The following is a 20,058-nucleotide window of genomic DNA, read 5'->3' on the forward strand; positions in this document are numbered from 1 at the left end:
AAGCATTCTTGCCCAGCATGGGCAGAAGCTGTTGCAAAGTGAGTATTTTGAATTTTGGAATGTCCAGGTATGTGTTCAAAATTGATAAATCCAGTATTGACCGCCAGGCCTTGTCCTTTCTGGGTACCAAGAACAGTCTTGAGTAAAAAAACTTGTCCTTTTTCCTGTTCTGGTACTGTCTGAATGGCCCCCATATCCATGAGGGAAGTAATTTGTTTATGTGCCTCTCTGCCCATTGATTTTTTGGCAGATCTGGCCAACCATTTGTCATTGGCAGAGTGTGGAAATGGAATCTGTATCCCTGTGATACGATGTTTAGTACCCACTTGTCCTGGGTTATTAACTGCCAATTTTGAGCAAAAAGTGCTATTTTTCCCCCTATGGGTGCTGCCAAAAGACAAGTGCTTGGTGAAGGCAGATGGAAGTCACTGGGATTGCTTTCTGTAGGTTTGCGCTTTATTTCCTCCAGATTTGGAGGTGGATGCGCCCCATTGCTTTGGCCTGTATGAGTCTTGAGCCTGGTACCTGGAACCCCTAGGGTGTCTGGATTTGTCCCTTTGAGCTCTGTCTGACACAGGAAAGGACTAATTTTTTGTAGGCCAGTGTCTACTGAATCTAGGTGGCTGTACTTGCAAGAAATCTTTCACAGTTTGCACAGACTTAGCTTTGTCTTCCATTTTCTTTAAAACCTCTTCTGCCTTAGTACTAAACAGAGAATCATGCTGTAAAGGTGCATCTAGCAATTTAATTTTAACATGATCAGGCAAATTTTGTTCCTTTAACCAGGCATGCCTCCTAATCACAGATACAGATACAGTAACTGCGGCCCTGAAGGAGGCCTCTAAAGAATCAAAACCACATTGCAAAGTATGCTTTCTAACTTGTTCAGCTGCATGCAATAACTCCTGCAATTCCTTATTTTCTGCACATTCTGAAATCAACATCATTTTCTGTTTCAACAATCCCATAACATGTTGTGGGTACTTAAGCATATGAAATTGACAGTTTAAGGCCCTGATTGCCAAAGTTGCAGATGTATAAACCTTTTTTTCCCAATCTGTCCAGTGCCCTTGAATCTCTGTCGGAGAGGGTAGGTTTTTTTTTGCTGTTGAGGCCTTAACTCCCTTTGTACCTGTGAAATAGTTTCAGAATCAGCATCAGGGTTTCTAAATAAAAATTTATGAGTCAGGGACCCTGAAATACCTGTCAGGCTTACTGGGCGCCAGAGGTAAGGAGTCAGGGGTCAGGCTTGACTCTGAAAACGCATCATCCACAATGTCTAAAACAGGAGGAATGACTAAAGGCTTGTGCTGAGGGAGAAGGATGAAATCCCTGAGCCTCTTTTTTGATTCTGAGAAGTCTTGACTCTCCCAGTGGAAATGCTCCCTCAAAGTATGCAAGGTTTCTCCTAATGAATAATCCTCAGGAGGAGATGCTCATGGAATAGACTCCTCAGCATCAGAATCCTCATAGGGAGGTAAAGATAATTCCTGACCAGAAGAGGAATCAGAAGTAATAGAAATCTGATCTGAAGATTCATAGTCAGTGTCTTGCCTAGGCCTCTTATCTGGAGGGGGATGGGTATCCCTGATCAAGGTAATAAGGTCTTCAGCCATTTTGATCATCTGTTTTTTAGGCATAGAGGCCTGTGCACGTGGCTCAGGCATTTTTTTTAGTTTTAGAAGGTGTCTTTGCCTTTGGTTTTGCAGCTTTCGGTTTGATATAAAAATATTGAGATGTGAAGACACCCTCAGAAGCCGGTGCCTGCTCAGCAGCTCCGGACCCATCCGAGGGAGATACATCCATCGGTCCAATACCTTGAGTATCTTGTGGCATGCCGGCCCCCGCATGGGTGTTGGTAGAGGCCTGCGACTCGAAGGTAGCGGGTATCAGTGGCTGCGAAAGCACCTCACTGAATACCTGCAAGCCATCGACTGGCTTAGGAGAAGCTTCCTGCCTTCCTCTGTCCTTTTCTTTGTGTTTTTATGTACTCCTGTAGTCAGATTGCTATCCAACGACATTTCTGGGTAGATAAATCTGTTTCCAAAATACTTAGAGGCAAAAATATAGCGACGCTTAATAGTGTGTTGGTTAAATCTAGCACAAAACCGACAGCCAGGCACGTTGTGATCAGGGCCTAGGCAAGGAATACAGTATACATGGAAATCCTTATGAGGTATTTGCTTCCCACAAGTAATACAATTATTAACTTTTTCTGACATCGGTAAAAAGCAAGAAAAAAGTTTCCCCAATGGGGTACTTAGCTTTAATAAAGACTTCGGTTCTGAAAATCAAACTCGAATATTTCAGTAGTCGTCCGACCGGCACTTGCGAAATGCTTCTGCTTCAGGCACCGCGTGGCAAGAAAGACTAAAGAAAATGGCGTCGGCTGCATGTTTTATACCCCTGACGACCTGACGTCATGGAAGAGGAGACAGCAACTGACGCAGGACCCAAGACTTTGGAATTCAGGCCGACTGAGGGCAACCTGCCAGCAGATTACCCAAATGTAATGACTGCAACAGTGAAACACGAAGAACATATGGAGAGACACTGGAACATGTGAAAAAAAAACAAGAACAAGTCCGTGAAAAATCAGTTGGTCGAAGACTTAGAAGGAAAAGAAAAATAAGATTTGGAAGTAAAATGCTTCCAGATAAGGAAAAGGATTATATAAACATTACATGTGAATAGTCTAAGAAATCATACAAGAGGTTTGGTAGTGACAGTATGGTGTACAAAATAAAAATGAACGTTTTTGGCTTACTAGATACCAGGTGTACAAAGGGAAAAAAAGAAAAGAATACAGGCAGTATGCAGCATTGGGGGGGACGGTTTGGTTGGATGGAATTTATACATTCTGGAATGGTAATTCTTATAAAAATGAAGAAATAAGAACTTTAGATATAACAAACGAGTACCAGGGAAAGAAGGTGATATACAACATTAGAATGAGACAAAAATGTATTAAATTTGTAATAATTTATGCATATACTAATATGATAAAGCGACAACAGCTGTTCGAAAAAAAAAATATGTTACTAAATAAGCCAGTGATGATGTTAAGAGATTTTAACTAACAACCCGAGGAAAGAAAAGGGAAAAATATCACAGGATATCAAAATTTTAAGGAATTTAATAACATTTGGAGATTTTAAAGTAGAAAAGAATAGGGAATGGGCATATAAAAGAGGGATTTTTAAGACTTAAAATGATTATATAATATATCCTAAAGATTTGAAAGAAATAACAGGAGGGTACAGATGGCAGAGATTTTAGATCATAGAGCAGTATGGGCTAGAATAGGGGAAGAGAGCGAGAATGAAGGAGGAAAAAAGATTAGTTGCAGAGTTTAAAAAGAAAGAAATGACAAAGAAAAATATTATGGAGAGCTTATATGACAATGAGACCATTTTATAAAAACTGGACACAGTGGTGGGTAGTATATACACAAAAGTATAAAAATATATTTAGATGTGGAAAGAAGATTTAAAAAGAAATGAGATGAAAAAGTTATGAAATCATGTGAAAGAAAAAGGAAGAGACAAAATAAGGGAAATAGAAACAGATTTATGAAAATAGAGGAAAAAGTAAAAATTATGTTACATATGCAACTTTCTCTTCTGAAAGGAAAGAAAGATTTCCCTATACTTAGGAAAAGAAGTAAAATGAGAGAAGGAAAGAGGGAGGTTATCATACACGGCAAAGGAAATATAAAATATGAACAAGAAGATATTATGGAAGTGCTAGAAAGTTTTGTAGAGAAAATGTATGAAAAAGAAGAAACATATAGGCAATAAGAATGGAAAGTGAAAAAATAAAGTAAGGATTTTAAGAAAATGATATAATAGAAGAAATCCAGAAGGTGATATAAAAGTAAAAATGAATCAGCACCAGGATTAGATGGTATAAATTATGGGCATTATAAGGAAACTAATAAACATGAAAGAGAAGTTTTTTTTTTAATATTAAATGAATGGAAGAAAGAAGATATAATAGAAGAAAACATGGAGGAATGATAAAATGTACATGAAAAAAGGATGAAAGAAAAGATATAAAAAAATGTGACCCATAGCACTAAAGAATGCTGACTATAAAACATTTATGAAAATATTATAAAAAAGATGTAAAAAGTATTGGAAGATTTAGAAGGAGAAGGGATTTATGGTATAAAAGGAAGACAAGTGAATGAAATGTAATAGTGAAAGCAGAAGGAGAGATGATACTGAAAGAAAAAAAAAAGCATCAAGACTGACAGGATGTGACTTGGCTAAAGTATTTGATAAAGTGAACCATAAAGCAATATAGCAGATTTTAGAGACATATGGCAGAAGAGAGCAAATATGAATGTAATGCAGAAATATTATGAAAATTCAGGGGTGCAAGTTAATATATAAGGATGGATAGGAAAAATAATTAAGACAGGAGTAAAACAGGGACACAATACGAGTACATGCTTATTTGTATTAGTAAGGAATGTGTGCATGAAATGACAAAGGCAAGATGTGAGATGGAAGAAAATGCTACAATACCAATATGCAAGGCATATTGCAGAGGATTTAGTTCTAAAAACAAGGGTGGATAAGTGAAGTTGTAATAAAGATCGAAATGCTGTTACAAAAAGCTGGCCTGCAGTTAAAAAAATGAAGTGTAAGGGATTTGGTGAGATAAAAAATAAATGGAATGTATTTTGCAAGAAACAGAAGTAAAGGTCTTGGGATTTACATTTGGTGAGTGCCAAAAGTGTAATACATGAATGGAGAGAGATACTAGAACAAATAAAAAAATAGTTATCTTGGTGGAAAAGTTTTTACTTGTCTTTCGGAAAAAGACATGTATGCTGAAGGGTCTATATCAGAACATCGAAGTTTTAAAACTTCAAAAGTTCTAATATCGACCTATTTTGAGCGAACTCTAAAAATAGCAAAGCTAAATAACACCAAATTCTTTCCTAGGGAAAGAATTTGGTTGGCCGGTTCTGTGGCTTCGCTATTTTCAGAACTGTGGTGGAAATTTACGGGTCGGGTTCAGGTAAGTGTGCGATTGTGTGGTTGTTAGGATTAGGGCGCGGGTTAGGTGAGTTAGGGTTAGGGCGTAGGTTACGTGAGTGTGCGATAGTGACAGACCTTACGGTTAGGGTTTGGGTTAAAGTAAGTGGATAGATAGTAGTGTATGTATAGTTAAGTGTAGGGTTAGTTGTAGGTTTATAAGTGTGTGTGTGGATTGATGTTTTTTAGGTGTGCTTGTGTTGTGTGTGTTTCGGAATAGCAAATTTTTTCCCCAAGGAAAAAATTTGCTGTTCTGAATATTCGATATTATGTGGTTTAGATATTTTAGGTTCGATGAAATAGTGTACGCTATTTTCATCTTTCGATAACGTGATATAAACGCATGCTGAATACGTAAGTATTAGTAAAAATATACTTAGGGTGGATATATGTTTCTCACTCAAATGGGAAAAGTGTTAACAGATTTTTTTTTAGCTTCATCTGGGGATCAAGGTTGAACCTAGTGAGAAGAGGGATAATTCTGGGTAATACAAAAAGTAAAAGAAAGACAAAAATATATGACAATGTATGGGAAGAAAAAGTGGAAAAGAAAAAAAAAAGGACAGAATAGAAAAAAAAAAAGAATATGACAAAAATGCCATCATCAAAGTTAAAAGTAAGTGAAATCAATGGGAAAAGAAAAGAGCAGTATAATATGATGTTAGAAAAATACTGTTTGGTGTATCCATGGAAAGAATGAAGAGAAGATGGGGAAAAAAGCAATAAAAGATAGAAGAAAAAGAATGATTTTTTTTATGAAGATGATTTTTTGTGGATAATTTTATTAGATGAGTTACCAGTGAAAAGGGAATATGAAATAGAAGGTGACAAACAAGACTGTGTGTTGACTACAGTCAATAAGAAACAATATTTTTTTTTTTTTGGAAAGGGGGTTAGAAGAAGAAGAAAGAATTTTGTGGAAGGTTTAAAAATTAATATGGATGGGAAAGGTTTAAATGTATAAATATGAATATATTATATGAAAAAGATGATAATGTAAAGAAATGTGACAGAGATAAATGGGATAAAGTACTGCGTGTAACAATATGGGTGCTATGGAAAAATGTGAGAATTTGTTACATAAGAAAATGCAAGAAGATAATGCATTAAGATGGTTGTGGAAGAATGGTTAAAGGATAGAAGGTAATTATATAAAAAAATAATTTAAAAATAGAACTGTCCAGTTAAGTTCTTTTGTCTTCATAACTTGCCCTTTTGTGTTGATCAGTTGCAAAAAATTTTAAGAATGTAAATTAAAAAATGTGAGTTAATAACTGGTTAAATTTTTTATATGATGTAAAATGAATGTAAATGTTAATTAACAAAGCATCCATACTCTTTTTAATAGATGCAGTGGGACCTTTTATATCTACCTGAGCTACCACCAGCTCACCAAGATAGGGCCTTGGTTTAATGGCTCATCAAAAGAATGGCACATTCAGGAGTGTAGCACCCACCTTATGTTGCACTGCAGTGTCAGCAATTCAGCTCCCTCCTGTGAGAATACAACCCACAGGCTTCTGCACAAAAGGAGAGTGTGTTACCTGTGTATTACAGACTGAAAGAATAAAGAACCAAGGTGTTCCACGGTTAAGCTAAAAAAAAAAGATGTCTTGATTCACTAGGAAACCTAGATGTGCTAGTCAGCAAAGTAACCCCCCAAACAAGAGTAAAAAGCACTTTAAACACTTACCCCAGTCCCCAAACATGAGATAAAAAAGAAGTTATGTACTCACCATAACTTTTTCATCTGTGTTGTCCACGGATCTGACTCAGCTGCTTTTTCCAGCTTGTGGAACACAAACTTTTAAGCTTCCCCTTTTACCCATAATGCCATAGTCACATAACAAACCATAGATCTTGTTTGCTGCTCCTTATATCTGCAGAGCAGAAGAAAATAATAAAAATAATCTGAGACTTAGACAAAGGAATGTTCACCCATCAGCTTTCAATACTTCCAAGAGTCAAACAAGGAGGGGGCTGTGGGAAGGAGTTGAGGAAGAATGAAAATGGACAACATACTTGGAGCATTATGGTGAGTACACAACTTTATCTGACAATGTCATTTTCCTTCATTCAACTGTTGGGACGGAGTCCCCAGCTATCTAAATCCTGGGAGAACTCTTAAGGAAGGACATTCCTGAGCACCACTTAGCCAAAGGCTGCTCTTCCCCTAGAGAGCAGATCCAATCTGTAATGAACAATAAAGGTATGAGGATTAGCCCAAGATGCAGCTGGACAAATATCATCCAATGAAGATCTAGATAAAAAGGCTAATTAAGTTGCCATAGATGTGGTGGAATGTCCTTTTGGTGATTTGGTAAAGAAACTAAATTTTTCATAAACAAAGGTAATACAATCAGTTAACCATTTCCTAGTTCTATGTAGATAAAACTGTAATTGCTTGTGAACATCCAAAAGGTGTAACATATACTTCTTTATTTGAGCAATTTGGAAAGAAGACTGGAACATGATTAATACTGGATTTTGACACCACTGTAGGAAGAAAGGAAGCAGTGGTTCATAAGGATACTCTATCCTTACGAAAAATCAAATGAGGTGGTTCAGATGACAAGGGCTGAAATTCAGAAACTCTTCTGGCAGAGAAATTGACCACCAAAAATATAAGTTTTCCAGGTTTAGAATTTTCAATCACACTTAGCCAATGGTCCAAACGGAGGTTGTGTTTTAAGTTTGCAAAACAGTGTTAAAATCCCAAGTAGGAGCGGGATCTTTTAATAGAGGTCTAAGTAGGAAAGTTCAAACCAAGAAAGGCTTTGCAAGTTTGCAGGACATTAAAGTTGAGTTTACTCCTTTCTGAAAACTGGAAATGGCAACTAATTGTACTTTTACAGTAGAAGAGCTACCACATTCATTTAAAATTCTAGATAAAATTTCAAGACCCTTAAGAATCGCTGCTGAGAAAGGATCAAAATATTTTTGCTGTACCCTAATGACAAATCTATTCCATTTATTTCTGTAAAGTTTCCTCTTGGAAGCTTTGTGGGATGATAAAAGAATGTGGTGGACTGGCGGGGGGGGGGGGGGGGGGGACAGCCTGGGCTGTCTAATGACCAACAGAAATGGAGAAACCATATAGTCAATTTTAGGTCTGGGATGTCCAGAAAGGTCATGTCTATCGGATGAGATAGTAGGTCTGGAGCTGGAACCAGGATCCAGGGAGGACGAAGATGAGGCCAAAGAAAGAAAAATAAATCTAATGATGCCAGAAAGGGGCAGCAAGGATAAATGTGCTTTTCAAATGAAATGCTTTCTGAAGAAATTTGGTGATTAGGGATAATGAGGGGTAGGCGTAAAGGAGACTGGGGGGGGGGTCAAACAAAGTAGAGCCATCCCTCACTGACTTGCCCATCGGGGGAATTGGGGAACAGAACCTGCTGCATTTGTTGATGAGGGCAGATGCAAAGAAGTCACAGCAAGGTTGTACCCATCAATAGAAAATCCTTTCCACAACCTTCATATTGAAGGACCACCCATGACGCATTAGAATAGACCTGCATAACCTGTCTGCAATCATGTTAGATTTTCCCAGAATGTGTTTTCTTATTAGAAAGCAACTGGATGAGATTGCTCATTGCTATACTGTCAAAACTTCTAAACAAAGGGGATAAGATTTGGCTCCGCCTTGTTTGTTGATGTACCAGATCATCGACATATTGCCCATCTAAATCTCAATAGTCCCAGTAGGGAAAGTGTCTTGAAAGGCCTGCAATGCTAGGAGGAAAGCTCTCATTTCAAGGACATCGACATGCATGTTGGCTTCTTTGTAAGACCATGTGCCTTGGACTGTCCCAAGAAGTGCCCCCCTCACCCAATCGGGGGAGGGGGGGTTGTGGTCACTATGGCTTTGGGTTGGGTGAGAACAAAGGACAACCTTCTTGCACTTGACTGGAGCATACGCAACACGGAAGGCAATTTTTGCAAGCTTGTGTTATTTTGATCAAACTGGATAATGGTTGATGAAGAATGGACCACTGAGTTGTGAGTGTCCACTGAAGAATTCTCATATGGTACCTTGCCAATAATACTAAAATGACTGCTGCTGAAATGGACCTCAAAGCTTGGATTATCTGTCGAGTTGCAAAAGATGAATTTTGAATTATCTTTCTGACATGCAATTGAACATACTGAACTCTGAACAGATGGAGAGAAGCAGCTTGAGTGACTGTACTGAGTTAGGCACCAATGAATTCAATACCTGTGTTCGTTTGAGATGAGATTTTTTTTGTTACTGAAATCTCCAGAAAAGACCATAACTTGAGTATGCAGTCTCAAGCTTAAATCAGATGATGCCTTGTCAAAGCGGTTATGAGCCAGTTGTCGAAATATGGAAACATCTGGAATCCCTGCAGTCTCAAGTGAGCTGCTACTGCTGTCATACACTTGGTAAGCACCCTGGGGGTTGTGGTGAGACCAAAGAACAGAGCAATGAATTGATAATGACAGACTCCGAACCAGAAGCATAGATACCTCCCAGACAGTCTATTCATCTTTAGTTGATAGCATGCATTCAGAAGATCTATCCAGCACATCCAATCATCTTTGTGCAGAAAAGGCAGAATGGACTGAATTGTGACCAGCCAGAAATTTTCGTACTGAACAGATTGATTTAGATTGCTAAGATCCAAAGTTGGGCTTCAGTCCCCTGTTTTCTTTGGCAGTAAAAAGAATCCTGAATAGGTTCATGACTCTCTCTAGTCTGGGGTAACCTCTTGGATGACTCTTTTCTAGCAGCTTGTTTATTTTTATTGCTGCTGCTTCCCTCTAATTGGGGGGAACATCAGGAAGTTTGTTTATTACTAGCGGGGTGGATGGGAAAAGGGTATTATACAAATTCTGGGTATTATCCCATGCACCCATGGATCTTTTGTAATCTCTTGCCAGACTCTGTGGCACAGGGATAATCAAACCCCAACTGCCTCCAGGGATGGAAAGTAGGGCTTCCTTTCATGAGTGCTGACAGGACCTGTCACAGAAGGTATCAATGGATCCCTGCTTATATAGGCCACCTCTGCCACTGGGACAGTGTCTTCCATTAGAGTCTGCCCCCACCCCTAGGAGAACTGCCTTCACTTGGATCTTGGAAGGGACCCTGAGATTTTTTGAACCACATTTTCCTTATGCCTCATTGGTTCCTAGAGAAGGTCCATTGAGGGGTTGAAAAATGTATGCCCACAACAGACAGGGTGTTTCCTCCCTGCTCACAAGTAGAGCGTGTATGTTTTTTTACTATGAGGAATAAGTACTTATTCCTAAATAAGGAACTTCCATCAAAAGAAGCATTGACAAAGGAAATTTGAAGGGTTCTGCAAAGTTACACAAACACATCCAGGCATGTCTTCTGATAGAAATGCCTGAACTCACCACCTGTGAGGTACCTTCAGCTGCAGGGGAGATAAGCCTCATGGACAACTTTAAAATGGATTGAAGGGTAGCGAACTGCGAGGCAATAGTCTTCTCTGTCTCTAAGGATACAGTCACAGTGAGGGATTTAGCAAGTTCCTAATCAAATCGCTCTGAAGTCTCATGAAGTGTGTCGAGCAATTTACCAACCAGAGGGCAAAAGTCATTGAAGCATAGACACACTTCCCAAATCTGTCAAGCACCCTAGACTCCCTGTTACAGTGTGGACAGAGGAACTATGATCTGCTAGTTCCTTCTTCATGGCTGCCCCTATAACCATAACATCAACTGGTACTCCCTTTTCTCCAATATGCTCTGTCCTTCAGTGTTGCCAGGATCGTATATGGACTCTTAGGGATAGGTCTGATGCTATCAGGCTCCTTCCACACCAGTCAACACACCAAAATGAATGAGCTCATCAGTGAGTGGAGTCACCTAGGAGATATATAAATCAGTTACAAAAGCCTCCAAAAATACCAACTTCTCTTGGGAAGTGTTGTCGAGGGACCAACCACCCCTTTGCTGTAGGAGTTCTTGAATGTCTCCAAATGAAATGGCATCAGGTGGTGATCTTGGGGACCCTTCTCCCTCATCAAAGTCTGTATCTTCTGTGACAGACTACTGCGGAGAAATCCAAATGCCTCCTTTTATACTTCCTTTTCCAGAAAACTAATTCAGTGGAATGCTCCGGAGAAGTGCCAGAGAAGATTATTATACCCCACTGGGTGTTCTGTAGACTGGTTTGGGCTGACTGTCGCAGTGGCACGATTGAGTTTAGCTCTAGATGCAGAGTCAAATGCAGTTGGGTAGTTGGAGCTGAAGAGGGAAGAGAAGTCCAAACTCTTGGAACAGAGAAAGCTCTCTCCACTACCTCAAATGCAGAATGCCTCAAAGAAAAGGAAACCAATGGATCAAATAAGGCATGCTTATGGACTGTAGGCTCCCTCTGCCCTGAAGGAAGACTACTCAAGGAGGGAGTTGGAGCCGAACAATCCAGTGCCAAAGCTCCTAGGGACAGAGATAGCTCCAACAGCTTCAGAGTTAATGCGAACACCCTGGATCTGGCACTAATGCTATGGTTCCGACAGTCTCTGGGAACAAAGTGCTTGACACCAGCCCACTCAGAGATGCCCCCTGAGTCATAGATACCAGCATCTTCTGATCTGAGGCAGACAACTCTGGATCTTTGCAGCCAGAACTCCCATTTGAATCTGCATTGAGAGGAATTTCATCATCATCCTGTCCACATCGGCTTCAGTCAGACTCTTGGATGAAGAAGATGGTCTAGAATGTAGTCTCGGTGACCGTTCCATAAAAGGGTAAGAGAACCAAAGAGAGGCAGGATCCGGTATTAGTTGTGATTGGATCTGAAGGGATTTCTCCAATCAAGATTTCGAATCCGAAGTGGTCGGATACAAGTCTTTAGCCATTTTACTGGGAGTTTTAGATACCAGAGCTGAAGTAGTAGTCTGATTCTGGGTTTGTTTTCTTGATTGCCTACCAAGAGAACTTCCTTTCTTATCCGCTTTTTTGAGGGTTTGATTCCAGGAGGTTGTTGGAGCAGAGGGTAGCACACTTCATAAAATCAATTTGTTCTGTAAATCAGAACTCTCGGATTGAAGCCCATACAAATGTCACAATCCAAATTAAGATGAGCCGGGCTTAAACAGTAGACTAATTTTGAATGAGCAACTGAGATAGGAATCTTATGACCATTGGCTATGCACTTTTTGAAACCAGAAGCTTTCGCTGTCATAATTATAAAGCAAAGTAATGGGGGGGAAAAAAAGAAAAAAAAAAACAACAATGATAGTAATAAAAATACTATTAATTATCAAAGAAATACCAACAATTGTATTTAAAGGATACTCAAAACATGAGGGACCTAAACCTCGTCACCACAATAAACAGAACATGCTGGAGGGATAGATTCCTGTCCCAGAGACTTCCCATACTCTGGAACAAACTACCTATCTATATCAAACAAAGCTCCTCATTAGCACTCTTCAAGAAAAATATTGATGATTGGATGGGAGATAGGAAATTCACCCCGGGGATCACCTCTGTGGCTGTGCTCGACAGTGGCACAGGAAAATAATTTTCTTGGGTGGCGAAAACCAGGGTACATTTGGCTAGGCTTATATAGGCTCTAGGGCCAATAGCCTAGTACCTACCTATGAGTATATAGGAGTTTTTTTACACAGAAAAAAAGGGAGAACTATAAAAATAACAAAAGATGATGAGAGATTATGTAACTGGAGGATAATGCAAGATTACAGTAAATTTTTAAAATTTAACATTCACTCACTGAAAATAATATTTTCACTCAAGAGTAAACCATGACCACGTCCTAATGCTTAGACAGCAAACAAGATCTGAGGTATGTTAAGTGACTAGAGTATTATGGCTACAAAGAGGAGATCGAGAGTTTCAGTGTTCCATGAGCTGGAAGAAGCAGCTGAGTTTGATGCAAGGATCAGATCCAAACCCAAAAGCTGAGGACTGAATGAATGACAGCATCAAATCAACTTTTTACTTCAGAATAATAGTTTTAAATTAAACTTTTTTCTCCCACAAAAGTCATGTTCCCATTTATCAGTAATTAAAAGTCACGTGACAGTTAAACACACTTTCTGTGAAATTACATTTTTAAAGTTAAGAAAGTACAATTTCGATAATAAAAAGTAACAGTGGAATTTTGCCCCCAAAGGGAACTTATCTGCCCAGCTTAAGAAAGTGTTACCTGACAGTCAATCCTCAAAGAGTGCTCTATGGAGGCAGGAAAGCTCTCAACTAAAGGGCTTGACACCCGAACTGTTAGTTGAGCTGACTAAACTGTTAAATATCATTAGCAGGATAAAACCCATAAAGCTAAGGCTATGGCAGAAGTGATCTTAATGAAGACCATCAAAAGGATCACTTTTAGTCTGAGATGAACTGTTACTACTGACATGAAGTTGGTGTACACCTTGAGGGGGCTGTGGTGAGAATGAATGTCAATATTCAGAAATGGTAATGACTGCCTCTGTGCCAGAAGCAAAAATACCTTCTGGACAGCACTGCAATCATATCATGTGGGTAAGCATTCTAAAAGTCTGCTGAATACATCCAATCTCCTTCCATAGAAGGACTGCTTGCACTGTAATTATCTGGAACATTGTCCTTTTTTACAAAATGGTTTAGGCCACTTAAATTGGACAAAAGGACATTTCACATCTTAGAAACTAAAAAGAATCTGGAAAAGACACCAACTCCTCTCTGATCAGGTAGGATCTCTCAGCACTTTTCGAAGAAGCTGGGAAATCACCTGCATTGCTACTCTCATCAGGGTGACATGTCGGGGAGTAGTAGGGGGGACTGTTTGGATACCTGTGAGAAGCGTTGCCTCAGGAAATTATGCTCTTCATCCAGCTGTCTTGTGCAATGGCCAACCATGTTTCCAGGAGAAGAAACTGTCAACTCTCAAATGCTTCCAGAGTTGAGCAGTCGGACAAGTCCTCTGGGGCAGTTTTCCATAAGGAAGACCCCTGCAGCCCTGATTCTGTAGATCCTCTAGGACAGCATCCATTCAAAGGGCCCCCTTTGCCATGGATGCCCCTGTCCAAAAAGGAATCAAAGGGAATTTGCTGGGACATACTAAACCACAGTGGTATGGCACCCCTCTGGCTCCTACAAAAGAACTACGGAGGAGTCTTAAAGTGGACTGCAACAGCAAGAACATTCTTCCTTCCTGCTGTTTGCTTTTCACAAGCCTTTTCCTAACCTGATATCCAAACAGTGAGGGATCCACTATAAGAAGTGTTTATAAAGGATGCCCTGAAGTTGTCCACAAAGACGCAGAGATGCTGTCAGTCAAGCATGGAAATGCATAGCAAACATGATACCTGCTGCACTGACCTCTCCATCTGCTACTGTGGGAATTAGAGGCACTGGAGGAAATGCACAAAGTAGACCAGGGGGCCAAGCATGGACTACAGCATCTCTTGGTGACTGTCCCTGAGGGGAGATCAAGGCAAAGAACCTAATGCATTTGTGGCTGATAGGGGTGCAAAAAGATCGCAGCATGTTTGACCCCATTTGAGGAAGATCAGGTTTGCCAGTGACGGATTTAGAGACCACTATTGAGGCATCAGTAAAACTCTGCTGAGCCTGTCTGCTTTGAATGCTGTACTCTCCCGGAATCTGTGATGCAGTTAGAAAGTGGTTGGTAGATATCGCCCACTGCCACACTTTCACTGTTTCATGACAATAGGCAAGATCTGGCTCCTCCCTGCTTGTTGATGTACTACACTATGGGCATACTGTCCATCTGGATCGCAATAGTCCCTAGAGGGAGAAAACTGTGTAGTGCTTGCAATGCTAGAAAGACCACTCCCATCTCCAGGATGTTGATATGCAAATTGGTCTCCTCAGAAATCCATGTGCCTTGGACCATCTATCTCAGAAAATGCCCTCCCCTCCCATCTGGGAGACGTCCATGGTCAGCGCGGTGCTCGGTGGGGGGGGGGGGGGCAAAGGAGGATCACTGGTTGACCTCAGGGGAATGAAGCCACCAACAGAGAGAATCTTTGCATACATGTGAAATCTTGATTGGTTGATTCAGGGGATGATGATGTAAAGACCATTGGACTGATGGCGTCCACTGTAGGATTTGCATCTGCAAGCGTGCTGTAGGTAATAGGGTTATCTTGGCAGCATCGAGCCTAACTCCCTGACCACCAGTTTTGTTGGAGGGTCCAGAATTGCTGGACTCTGCGAGATATGTAGCTTTAAGGTCGACACTGTCTAATATAGCAATAACCCACGCCTGGGTGTGGTTAACGCTGGATTTACCCATGGTTGGTGTGGTTTGGTCACAAGGGCGAAGCCCGAGTGGCCAAACAAAGACAACCGTGGGTAAACCTAGCATTACCCACACCCAGAAGTGGGTTATTGCTATTATAAAATGGCATTATTTAAGAAAAAAAAAACTTACTTTTCATAAATAATGGCATTGTATAATGACTCCTTGCTGCCCTTCCGCAGCTGTCTGGTATTCTGCAGCAGTTCTGATATACTGCGCATGCGTATGCTTACGCAGTACATCAAAGCTGTGGGTGGAAGCAACGGAGAAAGCAAGATCTCTGTTGCTTTTTACAAAGTGTCTCGCTATGTTAAAGGAGTTTAACATAGCAAGACAGCTTAAAAAAAAATCAACAGAGAATCTCCGTTGCTTTTTTTAAAGCTGTCTCGCTATGTTAAACCCATTTAACATAGCGAGACAGCTTTAAAAAAAAGCAACGGAGAAAGGAAGATCTCCATTAATTTTTTTAAAGCTGTCTCACTATGTTAAACTCCTTTAACATAGTGAGACAGTGTGTAAAAAGCAACGGAGATCTTGCGTTCTCCGTTGCTGTAAAAAAAGACTTATACTAATGGAAAAAGTCTGGGTGACCGGACCTTTTTCCACTAGTATACGTCTGATTTACAACGTGCACACTGACCAATCAGCGCGCACGTTTTGGAATATTAATGAGGGGTCGTTGCATAATGGCAAATAAGCCATAGTCTTGGTTGAGTCCAAACCTGCTCCAATAAAGTCAATCAGTTGGATGGGTAGTAACGCATATTTTTGCATGTAAAGAAATGCATGCAGTCTAAGATGAGATGCAACTACTGCCATGCAACTGAACACCCTGGGAGCTATGGTGAGACCAAATAGGAGTACTTGGAGTTCAAAGTGACTGGTTCCCAGCCTGAAGTGAACATACCATCTGGAGAGCCTGTCCATTTTGATGTGGTAGTACGCATCCTTCAGCTCTATCAAGCACATCCAGTCGTCCATCTTCAGAAAAGGTAAAATGTACTGCATTGTGACCATCCTGAATTTCAAGTTCCTTACAGAGTTGTTCAGAAATGTTAGATCCAAGATCGGCATTAGGTCCCTGTATTCTTTGGAACTAAAAAGAACCTTGTGTAAAATGCCCGATCTTACTTGGTCGGGAGGGACCTCCTGGATGACACTTTTTTGGAGCAGCATTGCAATTTCTATAGGTGATACCTCCCTCTGATTGGGTGGTACATTGGGGAGGTAAGGCCTTGTCTTGGGGAGATTTAAAAAGGGAATGGAGTATCCTCTTGGATACAACCCTTTGCACCCATCGGTCATTTGTGATGGCTATCCAGGATTCTGGATGCAAGGACAGGTACCCCCCAATTGCCTCCAGAGCAGGGCAGTCGGGCAACCCTTCAGGGGTGCTAGAAGGGTTTGTCTGAAAATGAATCTCGAGACCCCGGATTTCATGGGCTCCCTCTGCCCTGGGGCCAGCGTCTACTACCATAACAGTTTCCCCATCTGTCTCTGAGGGAAAAGTTTCAATGAGCTTCCTGAAAAGGACCTTAAGACTCCTTGAACCACAATTGTTTTCCCATCACACGGATTCCTACAGAAGGATCTTTGTGGTGTGGAAGAACAAATCCCGACAGCAGACAAGGTCTTTCCATATATTTCACTATGGAAGAGTGTGTCTCTGACTGTAAGGCCAAAGAAGAATGAAGCATCAAATGATGCTTTGACAAATGATGCCTTGAACGGCTCTGTAAAGTCACTTAACCACATCCAGGCATGGCACCTAATAGCAAAGCCAGAAGTGACAGCCCTTGAGTTGCCCTCTGCAGCATGAGAAATCAAACTCTTGAACGAGTCGGATATTGACTGGAGAGTGGCCATTCTGGAGGAAAAGGTCTTCTGTTTCTCATCACACATGGACTCGGGGAACGAACTAGAGACTTCCTTGTTTAAGTCCCTCTGTAGCCCGGTGAATTGGGATAAGTATTTTAGCGCTCACAAAGCACATGCAGTTGAACCATAAACCCTCTTTCCAGATCTCTCCACAGCCCTAGACACCCTATTAGGGGGATGGAGAGTGGAGCTTTCATGACCCAGCTCCTTTTTGGTGGCTGCCTAAACAACTAAGGCATCTACCAGGACCCCTTTCATCCAGTGTAACTTATCTCTGGGGGAAATGAGTATCTTACCCACCCATTTGGGTATGGGCTCAAGTGCCCAGTTCCTTCAATGCTCTGGTAGATATCAATTCAATCAGTGGATCCGCAGGGGGGATACCGATGAAGTATATGAGCCAGCATCAAAAGCCTCCAAAAATACCATCTCCTCCAGGTTGGGGCATTTGGAGGACCATCCACCTTTCTGAAGGAGGATCTCTAGTACGTCTGCGAAGGAGACATCATGAGGAGGAGTCTCTCAGATTTCCACCTGACAATATCTCCTCGAGTCAGTATCAGTGGTGACCGATTCCTGTGGGTAATCCAACTTTCTCCTTCGACACATCTTCGCATGTACTTCCTCGGTGGGGAGTTCCAGGGAGGTATCATAAGAAGTCAGGGGTTCCACAGTTAGAAGGGACTGAAGACTTACTGGAACCATCTGTCCCAGTGGTAGACAAGAGGTCTCAGTCACAGATCTCGACATGGTGATCGGATCTGACGAAGGGAGAATCGGGAGTCTCCCAGGGTGGGAAAGAACCATTTCTCCACCACCTCGAAAACAGATGGACTATGAGGAACTGACAGTAGTTCATCCGGAGCAGACGCTGTTGGAGCAGACTTCTACGGAGTTCCTGCAATCCTCCGCTCTGAAGGGTGAGTCGGAACCAAGCTGTCAAATGCCGAGGCTCTGAGGGAAAGTGAAAGCTCTGAAAACTTCTGATTGGAATTAAGCCCTCTACGTCTAAGCTTCGCCTACAAGATGCGCTGGGTCCCAACACTGTTGTGGCCCAGCACATCAGGGAGGCAGTCGGACTAGAAGCAATGACTATTATTGGATCCGACATCTCGGTTCTCCGGGGCATAGGATCAGACAACTCAGAAGCAGGTGGTGGGATCGGAAAAGGACCTATGGGGTGGAAGGGAGAATGTCTGCTAACAGATCGGGAAAGGGAAGGAGCTGGCAAAACCCCCACCTGGATCTGTGTCTTAAGTAATTTCCTCAATCTATCCACTTTATGCTCGGTCAAGCTCCGGGAAAACCTGACAGACGTGGACACTGAAGGCAGTCTGGACACCATTTTAGGAGAGGCCTCCATAACAGGAGATCTCTGTGCCAAAGTAGCCAGTTCTGAACCGACTAGAGAACCACAGCGAGTCAAGGAGGGAGCGACCAGTGTCAGATCCACATATATCAAATCTGAGGTTTCTGGAGCCTTTTTGGTGGCTTGGAGGAGGGTCTCTCAGGAGAAAGCACACTGTGCTCCCTGGTCTCCTTATGTTTTTTGACAGGGATTTGAGCCCTGAAGTAGAAGGCACAGAAGCACAATTATGAAGCAACCCCTTTAGGACAAGCTTGTTCCTATGATCCACCAGTGCACATGGATTAAAACTTTCACAGACTGCACAAGAAATGTCTAGATGCAATGGGCCTAGACAGTAAACACACTCCCTGTGTACATCAGATTAAGGGAATCTTGTGTCCGCAGGAAGCGCACGTCTTAAAGCCCAAAGGTCTATTTGACTTTTCAACTAAGATAAACCACAAAAAAAAAAACAGCAACGAGAAGCTAGTCAATAAGAAAGGGAAAGGACCATATGGCAGAATGTGCAGGAAAAGACAGACTACAGCTTATCTAATACCTAAATATTATTATTTTTAATTTAGTTAAGATGAAAAAAGGGAGGAAATGATAACAGGAACCAATGAAACAAAAAGCACAGCTTGAGGTCAACTTACTTTTTTTATGACAAAAACTTTGAAGGAGCTCAAGAACAATGCAACCTCAATGCTCGTCTTATAAGCGACAAACAAGATGTAAGGTAATCAGGGAGAATGAGGCATTATGGGATAGACAGGAGTAGCTCAAGCTTTGGATCCAACATTTGTAAAGAAGCCAGGTTGGATCCAAAACCCACAGGATGAGGAACCAATGAAAATGACATCAGATCAAAGGTTACAGCAATTAAAATATGCTCCCGGACATGAATTGGTTTGGCAATACCCATATATTTGGGGGCAGGATAAGATGCGGTCTTTAGGTGTACGAATTAAAACTTAAAATTTGCTGGGCCAAACAGTACCTGGAGACATCCTACAAATCAACAAATGAAAAGTTGCCATAATGATGCAAGAAAAATCTTCCAGAAACTTTTGAAGAACTTTGCCAATATCTTCAACAACATTGCAAAAAATGTCTCCTCCATAACAACAGGTATGACACAACTCTCAAGACCGCAGGAAAGAAATGACAATGAGAGTAAACCAGAGATGTTTTTTCCTTACGTCTTTGGGTCCTTGGAGATCTTTTTTAGACTTGATCTCGACTTTGACATTTGAAGCTTTTGAGATGGTCCTCTCCAGAACTGGAGAGGAGGTTCCTCAGACAAACTTGGCACTGACCAACGAACCATATCACCAAGAAAGAAGTGCAAGATAAGGGGCAATATTTAACAGAAGGTGTGAGAAATAAATCAATAGATCTGATTACAGATATTCTACTCACATACATAATCTAAACATAAAAAAACTTGACTTTTACATCATGACAGAAACAAAAGTAGACAGGTATGGTAGAAACAAACGATGCTTCTAGGAGCA

General features: G+C 41.1%; 1 protein-coding gene across 1 annotated transcript in view; it reads right to left on the reverse strand.

Moving 5' to 3' along the window:
* The window catches only part of YTHDC2 (YTH domain containing 2), a 1,963,388-nt gene that overhangs the window by 1,059,448 nt on the left and 883,882 nt on the right, over positions 1–20,058 (reverse strand). The window lies entirely within an intron of this gene.

The sequence above is a fragment of the Protopterus annectens genome, chromosome 17.part0, assembly GCF_019279795.1.
Source record: "Protopterus annectens isolate FY-2018-M chromosome 17.part0, PAN1.0, whole genome shotgun sequence".
NCBI classification, from domain to species: domain Eukaryota; kingdom Metazoa; phylum Chordata; order Ceratodontiformes; family Protopteridae; genus Protopterus; species Protopterus annectens.